This window comes from Pteropus vampyrus, unplaced genomic scaffold (genome assembly GCF_000151845.1).
Source record: "Pteropus vampyrus isolate Shadow unplaced genomic scaffold, Pvam_2.0 Scaffold57, whole genome shotgun sequence".
NCBI lineage: Eukaryota > Metazoa > Chordata > Mammalia > Chiroptera > Pteropodidae > Pteropus > Pteropus vampyrus.
The window spans coordinates 1,822,336-1,844,509 of NW_011888838.1; the positions used below are offsets into that span (position 1 = coordinate 1,822,336).

General features: G+C 31.4%; 1 protein-coding gene and 2 pseudogenes across 1 annotated transcript in view; 2 read left to right on the forward strand and 1 right to left on the reverse strand.

Moving 5' to 3' along the window:
* The window catches only part of LOC105292456 (adhesion G protein-coupled receptor L3), a 610,351-nt gene that overhangs the window by 135,761 nt on the left and 452,416 nt on the right, over nt 1-22,174 (forward strand). The gene's annotated exons all lie outside the window — the stretch shown is intronic.
* LOC111740088 lies at nt 9,128-9,243 on the forward strand (annotated as a pseudogene).
* LOC111740064 lies at nt 21,818-21,936 on the reverse strand (annotated as a pseudogene).

The window sequence follows — 22,174 nt, forward strand, 5'->3', positions numbered from 1 at the left end:
CATCATTTTTAAAAAATAATAAAACATTTGAATCTTGTGAAGTAGTGAAACAATAATAAACAGGCTTTTATTTTGGTATTTAGAGATGTGTTGCATCAATATGTAGATTCCTTTCTTCCACAATTTTAACATGTAAAAAGTATTCTCTGTACTGTAGAACTGTACACCCGAAACTTACTGAATTTAATTAACAAATGTCACCATAAAAATAAATAAATTAAAAAGTTAAAAAACAAAACTAAAAAGTATTCTCTGAATAGCAGACAATGATATCAATTTTTAAAACTTTTCATTTCACTGAGAACCATTTATATGTTTTTACTTTAAAGTAATTAAACATTTTATTGTTTTGCTGTGTGATTATAGAAAATATACCACCATAATAATAACTCATAGTTATGTTAACAATAAATTTCTGCTTCCTAAAATGCTGTACAAAAATTCTCTAATGTATCTCTATATAAGGCTCACCATACTGTAAAACATAGTGTCCCTTTATAAACTTTCATCAAGTCCAGACTCCTAGCTGCATTACATGCAAAGTTACAACTGCTTACTTTTTGAATTGTCCTTTAAGTGGCATAATATTAGTACCTGTCTTATAGGTTATAGTGAGGATTGCATGAAATCAACATTAACAAATACCAGTATCTTTATATAAAGTAAGCACTCAAAAAATATTAGATGTCATTATTTTCTATTAAACTGTGGGGTCAATAAGAGTTTGTTCTCTAATATTTATCCATGGCTTCTAAAATTATGTCTTGCCCATAGTTAATATTTGTTATAAATCAGTAAATGAATGAATGTACATGGGTGGTATTTTTATACTATACCTTGCTCCTATTCATTTTTTAATTAGAAATTGAAAACATGCATTACTTCTTATATTTATTCTACAAATATTTATTGAGTAATCACTCAGAACCAGAACACTCTTTGATGTTGTAGGTTAGAATATATTCAGTTATTCTTTAAGTTTATTAGTTTCACAGATACATATTGAAAATTTATTATGTATGGGCCAGGTGTTGTAGAGAATGCTTCATAAAGGGTTCAGATTGGAAGAAGGGAAAAAGTTTGAATACAATGCTTATATCAATTAGAGAAAATAATTTTGAGTTCCTGACATCCATGGAACATTAACCCATATGTGTAATATTTTCAGTTAAGTTAATACAGCTATCGTGATCTTTTTTGGATTTTGAATTCTATACCGAAGAGTAAATATGAAGTAGAGAATGTAATTTTTATGAAAAGATATGCTTCTTACAAAATATTTTGACAGAATTTTTTCTTCTGTCTAGACAAAGCTAGACATTTGTAATAACTGTCCTGTCAGAAGTATAAAACTAAGAGCACTAATGCAGTACTTTTTCTCTTATTTCTAATTACTAATTTAGTGCATTCAGCACCCAATGATTTAAATAAGTTATGAACTGAAAATATTCAATGCCCATTAGTTCTCAGACTTGCAGTTTAAAGTGACTATAAAGGACCGAAGTCTCTCCATCTATCTGACCCTGGTTCAAAAATCTCAAGAGAGGAATATTTTAGGTATAGCTACTGTAGCTTAGGGAGACAGGCTCTAGCACTTTTTAGAAGGACGAGTTTTTTGATGTTTTAGGGAGACAAAGTGATCTTGATGGTTTAAGTTATCATTTATTTCTGTGCTATTTTGAATAAGTAAATAAGTATGTATTTATATATACATATTTATATTCAGTTGACCTTTGAACAAGGTGGTGGATTAGGAGCACTAACCCCCAGACAGTTAAAAATCTGCATATAACTTTTGACTTCCCAAACTCTTAGTGCGCCCTTAACATCTGAGGATTCAAGCAATTGTGGATCAAAAATGGCATCTTCTGTCTGTGGCTGGGAATATGCAGTTGAGAATGTGAAAATACTGTTTTTGATACGTTTTGTTGAATTCGTGAATGCAAAACCCACAGATATGAAGGGCTTACTGTATTTCTTGAACAAAATCTACCTATAAGTGGACCCATGCAGTTCAAACCCCTGTTATTCAAGGATCAACAGTGTTTATATATATTTATATATGTTTATTTATATGTGTGTTCATATGCATATATGTGTATATATGAGATATGTGTGTATAGCTATATACACATACATATGTATATTTAAAATATACTACACTGTGCAGATTTACACAGTATCTATTTTTAATGCATTTATATTTATGAATGTTTCCATGGAAAATATGGTAAAAACTCTAGTTAGACACTTGTACACATATGGATAAAAATATCATGTAAAATGACCATTCATATGTTCTAAGTTTCATCTCAAGAAGGCGTTTTAATAGGTAGCTTTAGCTTTCAAAATATTTTCATATAAATGTCTATATTATTTGCCTATGCATTTTCTAATTAATTAGATACACTTTTTAAAATTAACCACTTATAACTTTGAGGACAAAAACAAAGTAGTTAACTTTGTTTTCCCATACATCATCTTAATATCCATATTTAGGTTTTGATATCAGCTGTGTTAAAGGATAACAGGCACAAAAGGAATTTAATATGTGACATTATTGGATATAATTAGAGTTGCAAATTTTAATTTGTTGGTAGAAATGTCAAACCTTGTGATGCTGATTTGAGAAGTTGTGGGGTTTTTTGACAGGTGTGTTGGCCAGTGAAATGAAAAAGTTGGAAAATATCTGAAAAGTTTTAATGATTAAATCAAGAAAGAAGTATGAACAAAATATTGTATAGTTTTAAAATGCTAATTGGTGGCCCTGGCATATCAGTAAACTAGTTGAGGCATAGGAAGTGAAAAGATTAAAGGTAGGAGGAGGAGGTGGTGGTATTTCCAAAAGTCTTGATTAGAGAGAAGTTAGACTACACAAGGCTCCTCACACACAACCCTTCTCCTCATCATGCTTCCCAACATAAATCGTTTTGGAAGTTAAGAAGAATGTTAAAATAAATGAGAGAGAAAGACTAATTAACTGGTTAATGGTGTTTGAAGATTCTTTTAGAGAGGAAGGAAGGGGCAGATGCCTCTGGAATAGCCTACTGTTTGTGTCTCAAAATATGTGCTCAATAAATATTTGTTGATGGAGTAACTAGACTTCCCAAGGCTTCTCTTTTGTCTTGTGGTTCTACCATATAAATGTAACAGATAGGTCACCCTAACCTTGGGTAAAGGAATACTTTGTTTCATCTTGTGTTCACTCTACGCTAAAGAATCCATTTCTGGAAATGCAAATCAAAACCACAATGAGATATCACTTCAAACCTATTAGAATGACTATTATCAAAAAGAAAATACATTATAAGTACTGATGAGGATGTTGAGAAAAGGGAATCCTTGTGCACTGTTGGTGGAAACGTAAATTGGTGCAGCTGCTATGGAAATTGTATGGAGGTTCCTCAAAAAATTAATGATTATGATTTATGATTAATGATTAATGATTTATGATGGTTAGACATGATTTTTTGACTTTACAATGATGTGATAAACATTCAGTAGAAACTATACTTCAAATTTTAAATTCTGATCTTTTCCTGAGCTAGCAGTATGTGATGTGATACTCTCATGATGCTGGGCAGTGGCCATGAGATGATTTTGCCCAAGTGCAGGCTAATATACATATTCTTAGCACATTTTAAGGTAGGCTACGCTAAGCTATAATGTTCAGTAGGTTAGGTGTATTAAATGCATTTTTGAGCACATTATTTTCAACTTAAAATAGGTTTATTGGGATATAACCTCATTGTAAGTTGAGGAGCATCTGTAGAATTACCATAGGATCTAGCAATTTTACTCCTATCTGATGACTATGAAAACATTAAAACTTGAAAAAATATATGCACCCCTTTGCTTATTGCAGTATTATTTACAATAGCCAAGATGAGAAAACATCTTAAGCATCCATCCATGGATGAATTGATAAGAAAAATTACATATATGCATGTGTGTGTACACACACACACACACACACACACACACACACACACACAAGAATACTGTTCAGCCATAAAAAAGAATGAAATTTTACCATTTGTGAAAACACGAATGGACCTGGAGGACATTATTCTGAGTGAAACAAGTCATATAGACAGTACTGTATGATCTCACTTGTATGTGGAATCTAAAACAAAACAAAAATAGACAAAACTCACAATTATAGATAACAGATTGTTGGTTGCCAGCCTCAGGGGTTGAGGGGTGAGCAAACTAGGTGAAAAGAACTAAAAGGTATAAAATTCAAATTATAAAATCAATATATCATGAGAATTTAATGTACAGAATGACAACTACAGTTAATAATACTGTATTGCATTTTTGAAGGTTAATGTAAAGTAAATCTTAAAAGTTCTCTTCACAAGAAAAATAATTCTGTACCTATGTATGGTGATGGATGTTAGTAGACTATCGTGGCAATCATATACAAATATGGAATCATTACATTGTACACCTGAAAATAATGTAATGTTGTATGTTGCTTATATCTAAAAAAAAGAAAACAAAACAACAACAACAACAAAAAACATTATTTGAGATTAACTTAAGAAAGGCACTACTTAAAAAAATATGCCTTGTGGAAGGAGGTCTCTTCTAGATTAAAATATTAAAAAGCATGGTCAAATATAGATGTAAACTTTTATTAGATTTTTTTGAGCAAGTTAGCACAAATAAATTGGATAGTGGGTGGTATTAAATAATTGTTAAATCAGGTGTGAAATTAAAATAGTGGTTAAATAGAAAATATTCTTATTTTTTAGATAAGAATGCCAAAGTATTTAGAAGGGAAATGTCAATCTGAGTATAATTTATTTTAAAATGTGTTAGCCTTCATCCATCCCTCAAAAGAGATGAAGCAAAGAAGGCAAATTTTTAGCAAATTTTATATGAGGATAATGGGTATAAATGCATGCTTTGCATTGTTCTCTTCACTTTTCTAATTGGAATTAATTTTTTTATGTAGTAAAGTTTACCAGTACAGTTATCCACCTGTCTTTCTAAAACCACAAGTGGATTTAATAGTCTCACTTTTATGTTTCTAGTTAGAACCTACACCCAGCCATGCTTTGCATTTGTCTCTCTTCTTTCAGAAACATTTAGTATATAAATAATAAGTATAATACCAAGTATTTATTGGTTGTTTACTATGTGTCATGTGTAGTCTAAGTGATTGACTTGTCTTTTAATTCTCACAATAACCCTATGATTTGGGTAATGATATATTCTCTTTTCATAGGGGAACTGAGGTGTAGAGAAATTAAGTGGCTTGTCTTAGGTATCACAACTAGTAATTGGAGAGTCAGGAATGAGATCTTTGGCAGTCTAGCTACATTGCTTCTGCTATTAACCACTAAATTTGCTACTTCTATAAAATAGTTTATTACAAATAGCTGGAAATTCTAAGTATACCACATTACAATATAACCTGGACTTTCGGGAACTAAATTGTTTAAGAAAACATTATGTGAAAGGCAATACAAAGAATTACAGGAATGAAGGAAGGGTTAACTTAAGAAGGAATTTTAATGACTGAGGTTATTTATTTGGGAAATGAAGCATGAAGGCATACATATATAAAGTCCTCTATTACCCAGAGAGGGTAAGACTTTTTTTTTTTTAATGCTGTCGTGGCCCAGATAGAGTACAGACTTTGAACTCTGACTCAATAAGCTATTGTAAGATATATAAAATTTTCAAAATTATTAATCAGAAATGCAAATGATTTGCCCATTACCTCTTGGTTCAGAGAGGCCAGGATAGTGGGTTCTGAAGAAATTAGCATGATTTATTAGTAGTTCCAAGTCATATTCATTTCAATTTATCAGCATGCCCTTGCTAAGACTAAAAAGCCTCTAGCGTTCACCTTGAGTGACTGTTCTGCCTTGGTTTGAACAGTGGTATAGTTTTATGGTCTCTTTTTCTCTTCTCAGTTTATTCTCTCTGGAGCAGGTTACTCTCTGGTTTCAAATTTTCCTATGATCACAGTCCTAATTGATCGGAATATTTAAGGTCATTGGACCAGAATAATTTGTCCTTGGCCCTTTATTGTGGTTCTTGAAAGTAAAAAGACTAGGTTTTATGAACATAGAAGTATAGAGACCTCTTTTCTAATAGCAATGCTTTAAACTGCCTGACGGGTAATCTTAAATGAGACACAACTAAGGTTCGGTGTTCTCACTGAAATTTAGTAAAATGAAATCTAATCCATTTACTGCTCAGAAATGTTATAAAGGTCAAGTAATATAAAATATATTCATTAGCTATAGATAAGTCCCACAGCTGTGTGCATTATATTATTATGGTTGAATTTTATTAATGTTTTTGTATTTATTTTAAATCTCTTCTAAAAAGGCATTCTCTCAGAGACATGTATTTTACCCTCAGAATATATTTCTGCATCCATAGCCCATCTTTTCAGATAATTTCCCAGTCTTTAAATAGTAGTAATGCATTGCTCACTCCACAGAAATTGAGTCGGCTCCTATTATTTATAAGCACAACTTTTGTACATGGTTTAAAAGCATTTTCTAAGTTCTCAGGTGAAGGTATGTATCAAAATATGGAAACCTCAACTTATCTTTCTAAAATTGGAGATTTGAAAATTATATTGTGTATTTTTAATCTGTGCGGGGTTTATGACTGAACCCTTTGTGGCCATGTCTGTTTAGAAAAAGTATGATTTGGCAGTCACAGCAGATATTGACCCACTGTCTCTTTAAAATATGTATGTATGTATGTAATATTTAGTTGCTGGTCATTTCACCTCTCAGCACAGCTATGCCAACCTTTCTATGGGAGTTATGTGTCTAGCAGCAAAGAAAGGAAATGGCAGTTTTCATTAAATGAATGGAAAATAAATTTGTATTTCAAGGATACTCTTGGCTTTGGAGAAAATGTTCATAATATTCAAGTTTCGAAGGGTAATCCTGAAACTATTAATTAATGTATTAATTTGTTTATTTTTATTAATTTAAATTTAGTAATACCAACAGTTTTATAATTTATTAATATTTGACCCACAGCAATATATATGTTAATGCTATGCATTCCTGTAGAAAAACTTTGACACCAGATCCTTACATATAGAATGTGATATTTATGACTAATGGGTAGAGACGATACATTTTGACCACAATTTTGTTTCTTTTATCTGTGATAAATTCCTCTCCATTTTTTCCAAAAGTGGAAAAATGTAAAAGCTTTTGCCTCTGCTAACTCAGATTACTAACCTTCTGTATTCTCATTGATGTCTAGGTAAAGTTAGAGATTTCTGTCTGTCAAAATGATCTTGAAAACGAATGCTTTTGAACTCAAGACATAAGTTGCGTAGAATTCTTTTCTACAAAACACTTAAGACTGTATAAAATGCACTGTCTTTGGTACTTCATTAGCAAAATGGAACATTGTTTCTTTTAATGTAATAAAAATGATTTCACATGTTAAGATGAAGAATTTAATATTATTTTTCCTCAAAGAGGAAAAAAATCAGTTATGTTACATAACCATATACAATAGCTTTTTTCTCATATCCATAATACTGATTATAGCTTTTATTTTATTTTTGTAAGCATTTGTAATACTCTAGTGAAGCAAATACAATTTATTCCGTGGGATATTTGACAAGGTCATTGCATTAAATAGCTTCTTCAGTTTTGCTTAATTTTCTTTGCTTGGTTTCATTTTAAATTAAAAACAAACATTAAAATTTACCTTGCAGTTTCTTTTTGTAAATAGAATGGCTTACAAATGCATTTTATCATTTATTATAGGCAGCAAAATGATTAGTATAAGAAAATAACCAATTAAAATACCATTACTTCAAAGTCCTGACCTGAAAGGTTTTTTTTTTTTTTTTTTTTCTGTTCGATATATTGGGCACTTTCCCTCACTGAACACGTTCATGCTGTATCTCAATTTCCTCATTGGTAGCTGGCAATTTGCTGATACGATTCAATGACAAAATATGGTGCTTTATATTTTTTAAAATAAAGTGTTGGTTAATTATATGTGCAAACATGATTGAATTAGTCAACTAAAGTGGCATTAGTTTTAAATCTTGCCATTACAAATTCAGTCCACTATCTATTGGCATTATGAAATTTTAAAGTTTATCTTATTGCATTGATTTGGGGAAAGTTTTGATCCATAGCCTTCTTTTACCAAATTATTAGATTCTCTGATTTTACAATGTACTAAATTAATTGCTTATTAAAGGTTAATATATATTTCAGTTTATAGAATGTTAATCAAAATAATAGTGTGGGAAAAGAAAACTTTTAAGGGCATGGATTTCTGTATACATAATTAGAATTAAATAATGCAGTAGAATTTTTGGAATTATATTGAATGATAATAGAGAATATTTACTTTTTTCATTATAGTAATGCATGTCTATTAAGGAACAAATGCAGAGAAGAGGAAATTAAGAACTTTTCACTTACAAGGTCACCAAAATGTAAAATTAGTTAATATATTTTATTTTACCCCTTTTGGGTTTATTTTAAAAACATAATTATAATATATTTATCTACTTTGGTTTCCTGCTTTCTTTAATTCACATTGTATTATAAGTATTTTAAAGACTATTTTACATTTTTCGTATAGAGGATGGTTTTCTTTATGCATAGACAGCCACATATTTTTGGCCTTAATAAATAAGGAAACTTGATGAAAATATATAGATATGACAGTTTTCAGACACACATGGAAGTTGTCTAAAACCAATAAACACTTTGATCAGTTTGGAAAAAAAGCAAAATAAAATAAAATAAAAAAAGATCATATTTGATATATATAAAATAAAATATTTCTATGAAAAAAATTTGCTCTAATATAAGTCAGAAGCTATCACTTATATATGTTATGTGACGAAAACTAAAATATTGCCCAGAAGTTAAGGTACAAACCTTAGAATCAGAATGATTAATTATAGGCAATTTATTTAGCTTTTGTCTCTTCATAGAGAGTTATGGGTAGTTAGGATGGTAAAAGGTACTAGTAGAATTTTCCTCCTTTCGTCTTTTTAAAAACCCACAACCAGGATGTGGTTCTATAGTGTAGTGGTTAGCGCGTCTGCTTTACACGCAGAAAGTCCTGGGTTCACGCCCCAGTGGAGCCATGGTCCATGGCCTACAGCCATGCCACCCTGAACAAGCCTGATGTTGATCTCAGAAGCTAAGCAGGGTCGGGCCTGGTTAGTACTTGGATGGGAGACCACCTAGGATAGACCAGGTGCTGTAGGAATAAATAATAATAAAAAACAAAAACAAACAGACCTGTAACTATCAGGCTTTAGTCCAGAACATTCTACCCAAACTGTTCTTTTTAGTGACTGTACTGTGAAATCCAGAGATGAATTCTTATTTTCCCCTTCTTACTTGACCTTTCATTGGTTTTGAAATAGTTTGTCTCTTCTTGAAACATTTTTTTTTTTTCCAACTATTTTCCAGTTCATCATGGGGTCCTAGTTTTCCTTGTATTTTTCTGGCATATCCTTTAGTTTTCTTCAGTGATTTCTGTTCATCTTCCCCTATCTATAACTTTAGAGATTCACAGAGTTCAGTCTTTGCTTCTTTTCTGTTTCTGCCTATATTCATTTCCTTGGTGATCTCTTCCAGTTCAATATTAAATATTACATAAATACTGATTATTCCTAAATTTTATGTATAGACCAAACATCAACACCAGCTGTATACCCACATATGTAGCAACTTTCTGAAACATCTTCACTAGGTTGTGTAATAGATATTTCCAACTTAATATGTCCAAAACTATAGAAGTCTGTTATCGCATACTGTGAAACATACTATCTGTTTTACTCACTACTATCTAGTCTCCTCACTACTATTTAAAAGTTCTTTTCACATCCTGGCTTTGCACCTGATCCCTCTGCCTGGAAGCTTCTACTCTTTCCACACATCTAAAGTGTCTTTTTCTGAAGCCTCTACAGTCTCAAAAATGGCAACTCCTTTTTTTCAGTTGCAAATGTAAGAAACATTGGCTTCCATTTCTCTCACACCTCATATACAGTTTACAAGCAAATGCTGTTGGCTCTACCTTATATACATTGAGAATTCCACTGCCACCATCTTGCAACTAAACCACTGTTCTCACTTACTTGGGTTATTATTGTATCTTTCCAAGTAGTCCGTTGGGCCCCTAATAATTTGTTCTTGATATAGCAACCAGAGCCATCATTTAAAATATGTCATATGATTATACTTTGCTAAAAATTTTCCCGTGGCTTTTTATCTCATGGAATAAAAGAATGTGAATAATAGCCTAAAAAGTTGTGCCAGAACTGGATTTATCCCCCTGTTAGCTCTCTGATTCCTCAGACCATTCTTTACCTCTCTTGCTCTGTTCTGGCCTGTTAGTCTCCTCACTACTATTTAAAAGTTCTTTTCACATCCTGGCTTTGCACCTGATCCCTCTGCCTGGAATTGCTCTTGATATAGATACCCACACAACTTGTTACCTCGATTCCTTCAGGTTTTTACTCAAGTGTCACCTTCTCAGTGAAAGATTCTGTTGTCATACTATCTAAAAATCTAAAATCCTTATAGAAGTCTGTTATCGCATACTGTGAAACATACTATCTGTTTTACTGAGATTTTTTGTTATCTGAATTCCTTTTGTTATCTAAGTCAGGAATATTTGTTTTGTTCATTTCTTTATTCCCAGTACCTAGAAAAATAATGCTTAGCACATAGAAGAAGCTCAATAACTTTCTTGGATTAAATATTTACTGAATAGATGAATTTTAAATCATTTATATTCAGTTCATAATATGGACTATTATCATGTTATTTTCATTCACATACACAGTATTCTTTATCATACTGATTAATCTTTATTTACAGTATTAGTTTTACATCTTGATTGTATGTCAGTGGGAGAAATATCTCCTAAATTACCTACCTGGGAGAAAGGCATAGGAATGAGGGTATTTCTTTCAATGAAATGTATGAGAGTTAGGACACAACAGAGATCCCTTAGAGCGATGTCACAGGAAATACTCTATGCTTGATATGGACTTGAGAGCTAGACAGTTTCACATTGTGATTTTAAAGTTTATAAATATTCCTAAGATGACTTTGAATACAGTTCTTAGAATTCAGTCCAATGTAAAATGAGCTATTTATTGAGGTAGGAGTCCTAAAGTGACCAAAATCATTAGAACAGATGATATATGTGAAATTCCTAAAGAGATTGTGATTATTCAGCCTGAATAAACAAGGATAAATGGCAAGCTTTATGTATGTGACAAAGGGCATTGACCAAATAGTTCCTGTAGCTACCAAAAATGGAACAAAAGAAATTAAGAATGTTTTTTGGCCCAAACTGTAAAAATTTTCTATAAGTTAGAGTTATTAAACTTGATGATATGTTATTAATAAAATTGTCTTTACATGGTTGTTTTTCTTAAAAAAAGAAAAGTTATTTCCTGGAATGAATCTAGAAACTAAACTCTAAGAGGGATTTGAATTTTTAGATGTGTAAAAATAGCTGCTGAATGCAATATATTTCAATGAGACTTTTCCCACTTACAGTAACAAATAGTGAATTTGCTAAAATCCTTCGGACACTTAATGAGCATCTTTTTTGTTGCATAGAAAATACTAGAGATACAACATATTTGAGTATATAGTTCTTTCAAATAGCTCTTCCCATAGAGGATGACAATGTCATATAATAGTAATAATAGCAGCTAATATTTATGTATCTGGCTCTTTTAGTGAGCATGTGCCTATGTTATGTCATTTAGTTCTCCAAACAAACTCTGAGATAGACATTATTTTTTATATTCATATTACCAGTGAAGAAACTGAGGCTAGGAGATGCTGCAACCCACCAAAGGCCATGCATTTAATAAGTTGGAGACCCAGGGATGAGCCTAGTGCTTCTAATCCTGATTCTGTTCTTTTTAATAGGCAATAACAGAATGTTATGTGTCCTGAGTGATATGGGAGCACACAGCTCCTTGGATTGAGTTCTTTATCAGCCCTGTGACTTCCTGTACCTTTTTAAATGTCTTTCACCTTCATTTCTTACATTTATAAAGTTCGGATAATTATATTACCTGTATCATTTATGAGATAATTCCTGTATAGAAACAGTGCCTGGTATATAGCAAATATTCAGTGAGGATCAAAGAAGAATAGCTACATGTTATGAGAAGAGAGACTGATTGCATGATTGTAAAAGACTTTATTGAAATATCTGCTTTTGATTTCAGCCTTAAAGTATCAACAGCATTAAACCAGTCAAAGAAAGTAGAGAGGAAAATGAAGTGGTTATGAACATAGGCTTTGAGGTAAATCGGCTCGATTTCTAGTCCAGGCCCTGCCAATTACTAATAAATTTCAAGGCCTCCATTGCTACATTTTAAAATCAGAACAGTAATGATAGCTACTTTCATAATGTTGTGAAGATTAGGTGAGTAAATCTATGCAAAAAGGCTTAGAATACTGCCTTTTCTATGTGCTTGAAATAGAACATGTAGTAATGTTAGCTATTTTTATTATGAATTTATCTGTATTTTAAGACACATTCTGGAAGCAATAAACAGTATGGATTGGCAGAAGGAGAATAGGAGATATAGAAAACTATAATATATTTCTATAAATTAAAATTAGCAAAAAATAAGTTATAAATGTTACTAAGAATTCCAGAGAGTTCAGTGTTTTGTTTTTTTAAGGAAGTTACCATAAATTTTAAAACATACATATTCATTCATAAAATTGTAGAAAAATACCCAGAAACAATTAAGGGAATTATGACATTAGCTATGTGTAAGCTGAAGTAGAAAAGTTCTCTGAGAAAGAATAGTTTTGTTCATGATACAAGTATACATTTCAAAATGCTATTTTTATTTCATTTATATGAATATATGTAAGAAAAAATTATTTTCTGGATACTTCTGCTATAAAGTACCCCAATATCTATTCTATTTTTCAAAACTTTGTGTAACCATTTACCAATGTAAATCTCATCTTCCTGTATTTTAATTTAAAGCATAACCTGCTGTCAACATTGTCCCATGACTAGCCCTTCACTGCCTTTGTTCTGAGTTTAAATTCTGTATTATGATACAACAGTTTAGCTTGATGAATTTGAAATATCTCTTTTAAAACTTTATCAAATATTTGTGATTCTAGAATGACAGCTTCTCTATTTAAGCAGTTAGTTGGCATGAGCAGCATTTGTCCTAACATTAGTTTTAGAGGAGATTATTTTGATAATCATCATGTAAACCTTGTGGCACTCTTATTAGAGTTGTCCTGGCTTCCTAGTCCTGCAGGGAATTTTCTGTTTCAATTGTTGAAACGATTATTGTATTTTTGAAATTATTGTATGGTATTATTGAAAATTATTATAATTTACTATTATTATAAATATATTTTATAATTTTTGTGTATAATTTGTGATAAATAATTGGGGGAGTATTCACACCATTGAATAAATGGTCTTCTATAAGTCTATCATGTGGTAGATAATATAAGAAATGTGCAATATTGACATACAAGGCAAGATGGTTATATTTGTTTCACATGAAAACCTATTGTGCATCTCCAGTGCTTTTAGTTCTTATTTAAAAACAAAATATTTATCTCATGTTTTTTGAATATTTATTTACACGACTGTTTCCTCCACAGAATATTAAGTTTCTTAGAAAGCAAAGCTCTCAGTGTTATTTTTGTATCATATATGTAATAGTGCAGTGTCTATAGCACAGAAGGTTTTTGAATAAATGTTAAAGGATGAATAAATAAATAGATGAATCCATTAACATAGATGGAGAATCAGAAAAGGACATTCTAAATTTAGGACACCATATGTACACAGGTTGGAGTTAGAGATTAGGACAGGGCATTTAAGAGATCACCAAAATTTAATAATAGTAGTGGCTATTGCAATATGACTTGAAGTGGTCTTTCTCTTCAATAGTTACGGTATCTTAATGTTATTATCAAGTGTTTTTTTTTGTTGTTTTCCAATTATAGTTGACATTCAATATTTTATATTAGTTTCAGGTGTGCAGCATAATGGTTAATCATTTATATAATTTACAAAGTGATACCTTCTTTTCCCGCCATTAGTCTAGTACCCACTTGGCACTGTTACAATATTATTGACTATATTTCCTATACTGTATTTTACATCTCTTTAACTATTTTATAATTACCATTATGTACTTATCCGTTCACCTTTTTCACCCATCCCCCCAACCTGCCTCCCATCTGGCAACCATTAGTTTTGTCAGCATCAACTTTTGAACAGTTGTGTTGTGCATAATATTGGTAATAGATGTAATAAAGAAAAATTCTGCTCTGATATTCTTAAAACTATTATAATAATTATGACTAACCTTACTTTAGCCTTAGGTTGAATTTCTAGAGGGAACATTAAACAGTAGGATAGTCTCTAAATGATCTCCATAAAAAAAAATGCTTATCTGGTAAAGGGAATGAAAAATGAGATGGGTATTGTAGGCTAATACCATTATGCTCAAGCCATAAAACAGTGGTAATGATATTATGACTATCATGCAGATGCTACTGCCTAGGCATCTTCCTAACAGACGTTATTTGCTCTAAACAGAAAAAAATGAAATAAAAGGGAAACTGTTACTATTGAGTTCACTTGACTTCGGAGATCACAACATCAAAACAAACAAACAAAACACTTTAATACAATCTATCACTCAGAAGTTTAACTGATTTTTCTAAAATGTAAAAGCTAATTTTCTTTAGCTCTACAGAGACTACAGAAGGGACCAATATTTTGAGAAATGGAAAAGGCATAGAGGAGGCTCTCAGAAAGCACAGACTGTTTGATATTCAAGATCATTAGAGCTAAACTCTCAACAAGAGTTACATCATCCATGTATATTGGAGGCAAGCATAATATATTTTCTCCATACTAGCTCTGCTCTAAACTATCAGGTGGTCCAGATGTAGTTTGCAGTGGTGCAGTTGCATGTCAAATCTCTCAGTGTTTGGTTCAGATATTTTGAGGGGATGTTTTATGGCAGCAAATCTAAAGTTGCTCCTACTTCTAAAAGCAATTCATACAACTTCTCAAGCTCTATAGCACATTTTCCTGCCTAAAGTATATAGAACTATAGAACATCAGTCAGTATCCTTACAAGCTGCAAATATTAACAATTTTTTTTCTTTATCTTTTCTTTCTCTTGCTTTCTCTTTCAAATAACAGGGAAAGAATGAGTATTTCTGTCTTGTACAATTAGAATTCTATGTAATGCCTGTAACAATGCAGATTGATGAGAATAATGATGAAAGAGAAAAAATGATACTTATAAGACTTAGAAAAGCCGTTATCTTAATTTTCTTGTAAGGCTCATTCACTTTCTCAACAAATTAGACTACTTATCAGATAACTGATTTGAACTAGGGTTTATAATTTACAGTTTGATGATAAGCTAGCTACTTTCCTGAACGTAAGGCAATAGGAGGGGAATGAAGACATTTATTATGTTTTTAAAAGAAATAATTGTACTTAGGTACTTTATTTTAAAACAGCTCTTCTTTTTCCAATATGTCACTAGAGATGCTAAAAAGATTCTAGATTTCTATAAAGCCGCAATTTTATGGAACACTTATGTGGCAATAGTTCGGCTAGCTTTACCATCAGCCTCAGAAAGGTCAATGGCTATTGACACATTATAAAGGCAAAAGTGGAAAGCAGCCTGGCATGCTGCTGTCTGTGCTATTTTCATATGGCAACTGTATCATTTTTCCCAGTGGAAAATAACAGGATGTCGCCTTGTAATTTTTTTTACTACTGTATAATAAAATATAGCCATAATAAATAGCATCTAAGCAAATAAAGCAGATTTGGACTGAATCCATTTTGCCTTCATCACTTGGTATAGTTCAGGCTTTTAAGTAGTTGTGTATCCTAAATTGGCTTAATTGGATTCAGTTGCATTTAACTTTGACTGCAGTGAAGTAGAAAAGATTTTATTTTTATTTGCTATTTAATATTTAAGTAATATTTTCAGTATACTTTTGTGCTCTATTGTGCTATTAACAGTGTATCCAGATTGCAGTCTAAATTGTGCTTTGATTAAGTAAGTTGACCTCTTAAATTGTTATTTCTGTTGTTATTGTTACTATTATTCTTATCCCTAATGCTGCTAATTAAATAGTTTCAAACCAAGAGTGTTGTACATTGTTAAGAATTTGCACATTTGGCTGTCAGTGTCCTGGGAGCAGGAATAATATTTAATTCAGTTTAGTAACTGTTAGCTAGTCCAGCTTCCAGTTTACTGTGTTTTTTTTTTATTTTTTTTATTCCATTGATTATTGAAGTTTTTACTTGAAATCTAAATATATAAATAGGTTTGTTTTTTAAATATATTTAAAATTTTAATCCATTTTAATAGAATAAAGGTGAAAGTTACAAGTTAAAACTATAAGATTAATAGCATTTGCCTATTAGTAGGAATTTTGCCAAACATTAGAAGAAACACTTGATTCTGGGAGTGAAAAAATGATTTTAGCCAAGTTTTTCAAACTTCTTATCTGCCACTCTCCCAGAAATACCTTATTCATATTTCATCTTGATTTTTGACTATAATAATATAGGATGCTATTCTTATAGTTATAATAGGTACATAATAATCACAAAAAAGATAGATGCAGGACGATGTTTTCAATAAGGCATGATCCTTTAGTTTTAAATACTATCCTGAATGTATAAGGACATATAAAACTTTATTTTCATTTACAGTTATAGGTAAAGTTATATTTGAATACTTTATCCCATATGAATTTAAGAATTTAACTTTATTTGTTAATGGAAAAGTTAGAAAAAAAGTCATTTTAACTATTGGTATTTTCTTTATATTGTCTGAATGCATACTTCAAAGTAAATTAGTTATATTTAGTAACAATTCAAACTAAATTCAGTACCAATTAAATTTTTAAAACTATATTTTTATTAAAGTAAGTAATTTCCCTTGTATTATATTCTTTGACATGGTATTTTAAAAAATGCTGTTTCAGTTTGATAGACCTTACTTTATAAAGAGTTGTGTCAGTGGCTTTGGGGCAACATTCATTATTGTTAAAAGGTCTAAAAATGAATGTGCTTTTATTCTAAGGAAAACCAACTAATTAAAAAAAAATCTAGTGGACATTGTTTCAAAGGAGTGATAAGAATCCCCCTCCACCCTTTTGGTTATGTGATATCAAAATAACTTAGCATATGGGTTTATATGCTCTTCTTTTTACATACATAATATATAGAAACAAAATAGATATACTTAAAAGCAATGTCCTTAAAATGGATGGGTAAAATACATACTAGTATATACATATCTTTTACTAAGGGTATTAATTTTTAGTTATCTATAATACCAGTAGAATTTGATCTTATTCATTTATAATTAGTTCGAATTGTATATGAGTAAAACTCCAGTTATGTAGAATCTTGTTTGGGGAGGGGTTTCTTTGGGTAGAGAAAAAAATTGAAATATTTGAGACAAATATTCACCCAATTAAGGTGGTAACATTCCAGGTATTTGACAGTTTGAATAAAACTGTTTTTAAAATTCTTTCTAGGTAGTGCTCAGTTTTCCTCAGAGCTTTAAGTATTTGTGGTGGTTGTTACTCTGTCAGTATGCTTCCTCTGCTCCTTCTGATTTCTATTTGTTAGGATTCTATACAAAATAAAGAATGACTAAGTCTTGATTGAGGGTCTCTGCGTGAGTCAAGTTCATTGAGTTTTAGTACAGTGCGACCTTTTTTCTTTTTTCTTTTTTGCAATATATTTCCTGATTTAGGAGTGTACGTTAGATTGGTCTGATTTCTAGATGTTGGTTTAAGGGTCTTATTATTGGAGAATACAAAGCACACCATTTGAAAGACCTCAGTACTTAAGGTTTTCTGTTTGAATCTTATACAAAATGAGAAATAAAGCTTCATGCAATGAACTACAGGTAATGTAAGAATGGGACAGAAAAAAAGGAGAAAGTAGAGTAGCAGTGCAATGGACATCTGATAGTTGATATGTAAGCTAATCCCTTTAGTCCTCTAGCTAGATTCTTTTATTTTTTTTTTAATTTTCTTCTGTTTTTTGATTCCACACACTCGCACAGTTGGAACATCCCCAAAAGACTTTGGCAGAGGTCACTTCTCAGAAGCTTTTAAAACTTTAGTTAGCATACATTTATTGACTTTTTTTTAATGACCAAAGTAATGAGGATTTTTGGAAAAAGTTGATCTGAGATTCAGTGTCTGGTTTGGCAATCCAAACTCATACCTTTGAGAAAACTTCATTAGATTCTGGGTTCTCATCTTTAGCAAAATTTAATTAGGATTCTGATATATTGGATTTCATTGGGATTGATATCAGCTGATAATTGGGCCTCTTAGAGATGGAAGATAAAAATCACGTTTCTAGAACTGAGTCCAAAACTGAATGAATATATAAAAATTCAGAAACTCCTTTTTGAAAATTCAATCATAAGTCTGTAGAAAATATTTAATAGACTGTGTTGGCACAATAACTTGTTCTTAGGCGATTCTCTCCATATTTGTTTGAAATTAAACAGTTCTATTTGTCTAAATTAGCCACGAAGGGAAAGTACATTTTTGTGAACTAAAAACTTGATAATTGAGGATAGGGTAATGTTTAAAGAAAAACATTTTTTCATATTTCAGCATTTCTACTTCAATGCATTTTTAAAGTTTCTTGTTTAAATTTGAACATTAAATAAAACATGACAAATTTTCCCACATTCATCATTCTGAGATTATTCTTGTAGGAATCAGGAAGTGTACTCTCTAAGTTATTCTGGTTGATACTGTCTTAGTACGTATATTTCATGTTATCCTCTAGTGTCAAAGGAAAGGAGATACGGAGAAATGTTTCAATAATATACACTGAAAAGTGGAGATTATACATTGTGTTTCAAAATTATTTAAAGATCATTTAAATAGAAAATATCTTGAGTACATTCAAAGTGAATTGATTCATATGCAACCTTTCAAAAATACATCTATTAGAAAGACTAAGGTAACTATATATTTTTCTATAACCACCTAAAAAAACCAAACAAACGGACACATATGAGCTTTACACTTCATATCTAAAGAAGCAATAGTAATCAGTTTCACTTGGTTGAGGTATAATTCAAAAATTCTATATAATTTATAAGTTGTAGTTTTCTACTTTAACAGGAATTCTGAGACTACATTTTCCTTCTTAATTCCTCTGTATTTTGAAAAGTATTTTTAAAATTTGCTATATTGGTACCGAAGTTGAAACAAGTGAACATTGTTCTATATAATCTTCTTAATTATACCTTAAATATTAAATTATTGTATTATATTTTCATTAGTTATAAAGCAAACTATTCAAATTATTTTGAACTTTTCTGTCGGAGAACATAAAATGTGTGCACTTTTTAACAGTTATTTATGATACAGGTATTAGGGTAGATTTCAGTGTGTTTTATCGGAAAACGATTACTTAAAAGTATAGAGAGTAGACACATTTATTGTAGATGGAAGAAGCTCTATTAATTCTATTATATCTGGAAACCAAGATTAGGATGCAGATATGTTATGTATAATTATGGTAATGCCATAGCCATTTCTGAGGGGGAAAACCAGATTCAATTGAATGATTGATTTTTTATATTGATAACTTGAAAGATATTTCTCAAGCAGAAGAAAAGAAGAACATATGTTGTTGAGGACATTTTTCTGGAAGCCCACTAAGTCTTCTTAGGGTTAGAGCAGTGGGCTGCTGAGTAATTGGAAAATCTAACTGTTAAAAGGAGAGCAGGAAGCTCTTCTGCCCCCAGCCATTAATTCATCTTGCTCATACAGATCTCTGCTATGAACTGAGTCATTTTCTAGGTATTGTTTCTAGCCTTCAGTGGTCACATCTGTTGTATATTTTATAATTTCTCCCATCATAGGAAACATCTCATTTCCAATGTACTGCAGAATGCTAGAACTCCTTCTGATGGCAAATTATTCACAGCAGGTCACATTTTATCCTTTATGCCATAGGGCAATAGCTACATAGATCCTTACATAGAAACAAACTAAACCATCTGTGAATCAGTCCTTGGCCAGACTCAAAGAAAGAGGTGCTTGTTGAGTATATAAGCTTTGGGTAGTTTTGGATACTTGGAAGAGGATAATGTCCTTGCCTTTTAGTATCTTTGTCAAGACTGAAAGAGTACAGCAAAAAGAGATCCTTGGAAGAATTACCACTCAAGTATAATGTTTTAACCAAATACCTGCTGAGAGAAGAGTTTTGGTGTCATAAATGCCATGCACTTCTGATTAATTAATTAGGATATTACCATTTCTGTGAGGACAGAAACAATCTCTATATAACTGAATTGCAGACTAAAGGAAATAAGTAAAAGGCCAAATTTTTTATTTTGATTTTAATAAGTAAAAGTTATTCTCTTTTAGGGCAAGAAATTTATATATACTGCTTTAATCTTTGATGTTACACAGTAGCTGGGTATATGGTAGACACTAATTAAGGATTCGGTCCTTTTCTCTTTTTGCTTTCCATCTTCTGTCCTACTTTATCCTATTCTATTCTTCCCTATTCTATCCTATTGTATACTATCCCATCCTATATTCTGTATGCAGGTAGGCAAACTGTCACCACCAGAGATTCCTTTGCTTATTTTGTATTTTAACATATTTTTTTTTTCTGGCTTTATTGAAATATAATAGACAATTAGTTGCTCATATTTACATTATACAATTCAATGATTTTTTTTTGAAATTAAGTTGGCATACAAAATATACCAGTTTCAGTTGTACAGCATAGTGATCAGAGATCCACATAACTCACAAAGTGATCACCCCACTAAATCTAGTACCCTTCTTCCTCCTTACATATTTATTACATTATTAACCCTATTTCCCATGCTACACTCTACATCTCCATGTCTATTCTGTAACTATCCATTTGTATCTCTTAATCCTTTTGCCTTTTTTTGCCGTCCCCCACAACCTTTCTCACATCTACTAGCCCTCAAAATATTCTCTGTATCTATGAGTTTATTTCTGCTTTTGCTGTTGTTGATTTTGTTCTTTAGATTCCACGTGTACGTGAAATCATACGAAATTTGTCTTTCTCTATCCGGCCCATTTCATTAAGCGCAATATCCTCGAGGTCCAGCGCAGTATCATCGAGGTCCAATATCTTTTTCCATCCCCCTCCCTTTAGTCTGTGTGTGTCTTTTAATCCAAAGTGAGTCTCTCGTAGGCAGCATATGTATGGATTTCGTTTTCTTTTCCATTCAGCCACTCTATCTTTTGGTTGGAGCACTTAATTCTTTTCCATTTGAGGTACTTGGTAGGAATGTAATTATTGCCATTCTTTATTCATGTTTTTGATACATGTTTTTTCTTCTTAAAGAAGTCCCTCAAACATTTCCTGTAATATTGGCTTTGTGTTGATAAATTCCCTTAGCTTATTTTTGTCTGGGAAGATCTTTATCTGTTCTTTTACTCTAAATGATAGCTTTGCTGGATAAAGTATTCTTGGTTGTAGATCCTGGGTTGTCATCACATCGGATATTTTGTGCCAACCTCTTCTGTCCTGCATAGTTTCCTTTGAGAAATCAGCTGCTAGTCTTACATGTGCTCTCTTGTAAGTAACTAACTTTTTTTTTTTCTTGGTGCTTTTAAGAGTCTCTCTTTGTATTTAACTTTTGGCATTTTAATTATTGTTTTATTTTTTATTTTATTTATTTATTTTTTTTAGGCAAGGCAGCTTACAATCCCTTATTTTTTTATTTTTTTTATGCCTACAGCACCTGGTCTTCCTAGGTGGTCTCCCATCCAAGTACTAACCAGGCCTGACCATGCTTAGTTTCCGAGATCAGATAGGATTGGGCTTGTTCAGGGTAGCATGGCTGTAGACTGGCATTTTAATTATGATGTGTCTTGGTGTGGGCCGCTTTGGGTTCCTCTTTTTTAGGACTCTCTGAGTCTCCTGAGGTCATATGTCTATTTCTTTTACCAGGTAAGGGAAGTTTTCCATCATTATTTCTTTAAGTAGTGATTTAATATCTTGTTTTCCTTCTGGTACCCCTTTGACAAAGATAATTTTACATTTAACAGTGTCTCATAGGCTCCTTAAGTTGTTATTATAGTCTTGG